Below are 6,051 nucleotides of genomic sequence, written 5' to 3'. Positions count from 1 at the left end.
CATTATTACGCCATGTTATCCCCCTGTCCCCACTGTCTAGCTGTCACATAAAGATGAAAATGTCCCAAAAAAACATAGTAAAAGAAAGTTAAAACAACTCATTTTATAATTGCCTTAAGACATAGAATCAGCACTCAGCCACATTCTTTTTCATATATCGTATGATATTTTAAACAATCAGATCTCATAAAAAGGGTCTAAAATATGTTGACGTCATTGTTAAGGTTAGTAATAAGCTTGAATTAGAACTTATGCTACTTTAAAATAGGAGTAAAAAGTTATTTTTCACATAATCTCGTGTTTTATCTGCATAATCAGTCATTTCTAAAAGGAACGTTTTTTTCTCGCGTTCACTCGTCATTCACAGTTCGTCCTCGGTTAGGCAAAAAATTGGGAAGCATTAAATTGTCATGATCACAGTTAATATGTACAGTTTGTTACACTAAGAATCTAACAAATTAAAGGTTTAATTTACATTTAGTAACAACTAGGATAAGAGATGATAGATGTTTTGAGAATCTGGAAAAGTTGTTCAAATGTACCTTGTTAAGAGCTATACAAAATATTGTGAAAGGGTAAATTACTTCTATTTTTCATGTAAATTTCCCGTTTAAGGTATTGTGTAAGCGTCATGTGATGGTTATGCCTGAAAAATACCTAGACTATTCACAGCATTTTGAAAACTCACACGAAGCAGAGAAAAGTGTCTACTCCTGTCTCGATATATTCGGTTTGGGCCAGCAGAGTTTTCTCTTGTTTTTTGGAGGTGCATAGTTTGTTTTTGGAGGTGCATAGTTTTGTTTTTCTTAATAATCAGCCTTCCCACAGATAGAAAACTAGATGAATGTTGACTAAACAAATCTCATTTCAAGGTCCACCTCCTCGCTTGTTTCTGAGCCCGTTACCAGACTCACAAAGCCTTTATCGTCAGCAGATTGTCTTGTTGAGATTGTCTTCTTCTCTGCTGGCTAGAATAAGTAACTCTTCCTCTTATAAATGAAATGTTTAATTCATAAACATACTCATCCTGACACAAAGTGGTATCGCTGCTACAGCCTTAAATGGTCTGGTGGCTAAAGTCTAACATAAATATTGCTGTGTAACAGATCACTGCGTCACTTCTCTGTCATCATGACCTTCCTGTAGATGTGTGTGGCTACAGTAGGATTTAGTATTTATAGTTTTACTCTAAGCCAACAAGGATAAGACGTGTTAGAGGTTCTCAGAATCTACATCTCCATGTAAGATGCTCTATGTACTGATAGACTGTGATTCAGTAGAAATCTCCAAAGCAAGGAACAGTTTTTGAACCTCTGGGTCGAGATGGTTTTTGTGCAAGGTCAAAAATGAGGATTGGAAATGTTTAAATTGCCTCCTGAAAACTCAGAAATACAGTGTTGTCTGAATGTATTTTATCCACTAGGGGGAACCAATGACAGTGACTCTGTTAATATTCAAATTGAAAAGAGCAAATCTGTTGCCTGTTTAACTTCCTGCATCTGAACTCAGTGGGCTCAAATACTAGTGTCTACTATTTCATCTCATCTCGTAATATCAATGTTTTATTCTCTGACAGATAACTTAGCTTCAAGGCTGTGAGAGCTCTGGCCTGGTTTCAATTGTATCTATATTTTAAACTGGACTGCTGGATAATTACTTGATCAATAGGAAAATATCAGCCAACTATTTTATATCTGAATATCTTTGGGTTTTGGACTTCACAAAAGGCATATTGTGACTGCAAACTGAAAATGACTTGTCCTGTTTTCTGGACCACTGGAATGATCTAATAATAATTGGCAGATAGATTGATAATGAAAACGTTGTTGGTTGCAGCTCTATTTTGTTCCTTTAATATTACGTCCAGATTTTCTCCTGAGTACATCAGGGCTTCGGTTCTCGGCCCTCAGCTCTTCTATCTGGACATCTCAGCCCTTCAGCAAATAATATTAAGTCATGGAATTCATTTCTGTCTATAAGAACTGGCTGAGTTAAAGCTGTGAAGATATTCTAAATACACTTAAACTGATATTGAGGTCACTAAAATATCTTGTTTTATTGCTTTACTCCTGTTTTCATATTCCTGTCTTCTGCTCAGTCTAAATAAATGATAATGAGAGTAAAAATATTAACTTTATAAAAACAAGTGCTTCTGAACAACCTTCTGCTGTTTGTGTCCCACACGCACCACTGTCTTTAATTGAGGTTTCTCTGTGCTGCTTCATCATCCAACCTGGGACTTTCTCTCTTGTTCCTGCATAGTGTTGCATCTTGTTCTTAATAGGGGGTTTGTTTGGGGTTTTCCTTATCTGAAGCATGGGTTTTAAAGGACAGAGGGTGTCACATTCCTTACAGATTGTAAAGCCCCCCGAGGAACTTGTGTGATTTTTAAAAATTGGGCTAAATAAACAAGGCTGATATGACTTGACTTTATACCAGCCTATGTGTTTAAAGCTGTTTTTGGAGGATAAAAGAAAATCCAGAAATACAAAGATAACTTAGTTTTGATAAACTTTTTTATTCTATTTGTTTTAATAACATTTGTTTTTGACAAATTAGACACATTTAACTAAATACACCGAATATGAAATGTTTGAAACAGATGTTGTGATTTAAAATGGGACAGATTTCTTGTTAGTGTGTTTCCAATCTGTTCTAACTGCAGCTTGTTTTTCCTGCTATAGTGGAGACACGACGAAGCCTCATGCAGTAACAGAGTAACACAGCCAAATACCAGGTCATCATGTGAGACATGTTTCGACTTCTGTTTATCTGCAGGACGGCTGTTTGTTCATCCTGGGGAAAGTCTGACCTCAGTGACTTAACACAAAAACATCTTATCTAAAATGTAACATCATTTCCCATTTCATTTGTTTCATTCCATTTTCCATTTTTGTTAATGAAATAGTATTCTTTCAATTATTTAAAAAAATTAAACATACTTACTTTCATTTTTCTAGCACACTGATAACTCACTGCATTATTGAGTAAGTATAGACCACTCAGAATGAATATTTTAATACCCCTAACTCAAATATACGTTGTAAAATGTAAAAATACTTTAAAGTGTTTTCCGATTAAACTTATTGATCTGTTTGACCTTGTTTTTACCTTTCATTTCAAACCCATGAAAAAACATTTTTGATAAAAGCCACAAGTTTGATTTTCCATCTTAAAACCTGAATACAGTCAAATCAGCTGAGAATAACACATAATGACACCACTGATATCTCAACAAATGGCAATTGTTTTTAACATTTTATCAGTAGAGATGATATAATTCTAGAAACCATCAATTGACTTGTCGAAATGTTAAACATTACAATTAATTTGTTGCAAGTGCAATTGTATATTGTAGATATTTATAACTTAATTACAACAAGTCAACTTAACCAATAGACTTACATTGCAACTCAGCTACAGATGTCTAGGGAGCATATGGACCTCTGTTTGATGTCTCAGTGTGAACCTGAAACACTGAGATGTTTTATTGTACTGGGACATACCAGTTGTTCCCCTCGCGGGCCCCACATGGTGCAGACTGTATTCAGTTAAAACTGTGCGGTCCCCACGAGGTTACTGGAGTTCAGTCACTGCTGCAGCTGGGCGTTGTCTCACCCTGTAACAGATTTCAGACTGTTGATTTATATCTGATACTATTATTTTGATAACCTATTTATAACTGTTAAATAAAACTTAAATCTAAGATAAAAATATGAATTTCTGTCTTGCATCTTGGCACTTAGGCTCTAAAGATAACTTTTTGTTGTAAATGTTTTTGGCTTTTTTTATTAAACTATATCCGTATGATTTAAGTTTTTCCAAGTGAAGTTATCATGTTTCTGTGAGTTTAATGAGTCTCGGGAAATTATGACTCTCCTGTAAATCTGGCCTCATTACATCATACATGGAGCAGTTGAGCTGTCCGGGGCGGGGCCTCTTCACCAAGCCCCTGCAATACCTCACCTCCAATTGGCCGCCTGCCGTGGGGCAGTAGCTTCTGATTGGATGAAAACGAGGGCAAGTCTGCACAAGACCTACTGACAGACTGACATGGAAAGAGGAAGGGAGGCCAGCCTTACATGGAGACACAAAGGGTTATGAGGCAAAGCAGCGTTTGGTACAACAGAACATTATATGATTATATCAAATGGATTGGAGGGGGTCATTACATAATAATTGAACTTACATTTCCAGAATGCAACAGGAGGAATATTCTGTTAAACTAATATTGTAAATGCAATCCAGGCAACACATTTTAGCTTCTAAAGGCTTTCCAATTGATTATATTGTGCTTTTCTGTATGCTAATGTTATAAGAAGTAGTTCCTCTCCATGCCTCGGGTTCACTGAGGACATTTGTTATGCAATAGCCTTCTTTTAAAAACACAAACACACAGGAGAGGGAAGTCCCTGCATGTAAAGCTTAGCCTGGATACTTCCCCTTTTCTCACAGTCCTTAATGAAAACAGTTCAGTGACCAGAATCTTAAGCGTGCGAGAATAAATGTTGAATCTGTCTGAATTGTCCTTTGGACGTCTGGGGAGTGCTTTATTGCCGAAGACAGATCAAACTAGCTTTCATCCCGTGAGACTGCACAGGGCGCTTTTGTTAACATCAGCAGGTTTTAGATGAATCTCTTTCCACTTCTGTTGAATGTCTGTGGCATTAAGAGATGATGAATAATACAAGATAATGCTTTGGCACAATACATGTTCTTTGTCCGTGTTGATAGGAAGAGATCTACTGCTATTTAATCTGCTGCTCTCTCCGGCTCGATGGTTTCACCCCCTCAACTCTAAATATAAACTGGGCGATGAAAATAACACCGTCATGTATCGGCCCTTGCTGTGTAGCCAGCAGCTTGACCTCGTCCAGACATCTGAATAGGTTTTGGGATTCACCCAACATTTCTGCCTGTATGCACGAGCATGAGAAAAACCACCCAGATACAGTCATGATTATAATTGTTTGCACAGTGTATTTAAAGCCTCACAAAGGTTAGATAACTTAGAGGACTAAACTGATGAAAGAGTGCAAGTGCAGTGTAAAAAGATTCAAATGTGTGGAAATAATTATTTGCATGTGAAATAAATTGCAGTTTGCACTGAAAGGAGCTGAAGTGTCAAATGATGTGTGAGAGCTGCAAGCACGCTCTAAGCTGAAGTGTAAGAAATGAAATTAACAGAGACTTAACTTGATATGAATGAATGGAAAGCAGTTGAGTTGTATGTTTTCTAATATATACTGTATGATATGGGAGTTGCAGCATTAGTTGAAGTACCTACAGGGCTTGAATTGACAGTTAAAGTTGAAGCACCAAAAAAGATGCGCTTCTATTTCTAGCAACATGAAGTAAAGTCAAATGAAGGACGGTAAACGCATGCATGGATTAATGAACCAGCTATGGGGCTCAGGCCCAGGGGCCAAAGTGTCCGAGGGCCCCCCTGGCCTTCTCTTACAAAATAGAGACACCTGACTGACAACAAGGAAAAGCCAGCAAATCACAGAGAGATGCAAACTGACTACAAAGACATAGAAAAACATCAACGACAAGAGGCTAAACAACAAGTCTGTGTTCTTGCTCCTATTGGGGGGCCCTTTGCATATGTGTGGCCAGGGGCCCATTGTCTCATGAATGTGTGGCTGCCATTAAGTTGTTAAAATGTTAATTGTTCTTGTCTAGTTTGAGTTTGAGGTCTTGTTGCTTGGTCTTTGTTTATTTTGTAAAAAGGAAAACAACAGGTCTAATGAAATGTAATTAAAGAGGTAAAATTGAAACACAAAAGTATACAGTAGTTTACATTTTGTACTACCTTGCCATTTGCAGGTGCTCTCATCGTTTCAAGGGTTAATTGTAAAAAGAGAAGTTGTTCATGACTAGTTTAAGAGCTGTAGGAAGTTGAGTTGCCAGTCGGTACTTGTATAAAGTGTAAGCAATGTAAACCGCTGAAATTTCAGGAGACAATTTAGCACTGTTAGCAAATAGAGGTGTAAGAATCGATGTCAAACATCTCAGACGGCCTCTCTCTCAGACTGCTTTAAGTGACTT

The sequence above is a fragment of the Eleginops maclovinus genome, chromosome 23 (assembly GCF_036324505.1).
Source record: "Eleginops maclovinus isolate JMC-PN-2008 ecotype Puerto Natales chromosome 23, JC_Emac_rtc_rv5, whole genome shotgun sequence".
Taxonomy (NCBI): domain Eukaryota; kingdom Metazoa; phylum Chordata; class Actinopteri; order Perciformes; family Eleginopidae; genus Eleginops; species Eleginops maclovinus.
The sequence above is the reverse complement of the archived record's forward strand: the minus strand, read 5'-3'. Positions refer to the sequence as shown.